Raw genomic sequence first — 805 nt, 5'->3', positions numbered from 1 at the left:
CCTCTTCAATCTCCTCCACCTCCACTCGCTCCCACACTTCATTCCCATCCACCATCCTCTCCCACCCCCTCTTCATTCTCCTATACCTCGCCCTCCCTCCCCCTCTTCATTCTCCTCCACCACCCCCTCCCGCCCCCTCTTCATTCCCCACCACCACCTCCCTCCCCCTCCACCTTCCGCTCCACCATACCCTCCCTCACCCTCTTCATTCCCCTCCACCACCCCTCCCTCCCCCTCTTCTCTCCCCTCCACCACCCCCTTCCTCCCCCTCCTCATTCACTTCCACCACCCACTCCCTCCCCCTCTTCTTTCTCCTCCACCTCCCCCACCCTCTTCATTCACATCCACCAATCACTCCCTCCCCCTCTTCATACCCCTCCACAAACCCCTCCCTCCCCCTCTTCATTCCCCTCCACCTCCCCGTCTCTCCCTCTCTTCATTCCCCTCCATCAACTCCTCCCTCCCCTTCTTCATTCCATCCACAACCACTCCCTCCTTCTCTTCAATCCCCTCCAACTACACCTCCCTCCCACTCTTCATTCTCTTCCACCACCCATCCCTCCACCTCTTCATTCCCCTCCACCTCCACCTCCCGCCCTCTCTTCATACCCCTCCACCACCCCCTCCCTCCCCATCTTCATTCCCATCCTCCACCCCCTCCTTCCGCCTCTTCGTTCCCCTCCACCACCCCCTCCCTCCACATCTTCATTCCCATCCACCACCCCCTCTCTCCCCTTCTTCATCCCACCCACCTCCCCCTCCCTCCCCATCATCATTCACCTCCACCACCCCCTCCCTCCCCATC

Source organism: Heterodontus francisci, unplaced genomic scaffold (genome assembly GCF_036365525.1).
Source record: "Heterodontus francisci isolate sHetFra1 unplaced genomic scaffold, sHetFra1.hap1 HAP1_SCAFFOLD_97, whole genome shotgun sequence".
Lineage (NCBI taxonomy): Eukaryota > Metazoa > Chordata > Chondrichthyes > Heterodontiformes > Heterodontidae > Heterodontus > Heterodontus francisci.
Note: the sequence above shows the minus strand (reverse complement) of the source record.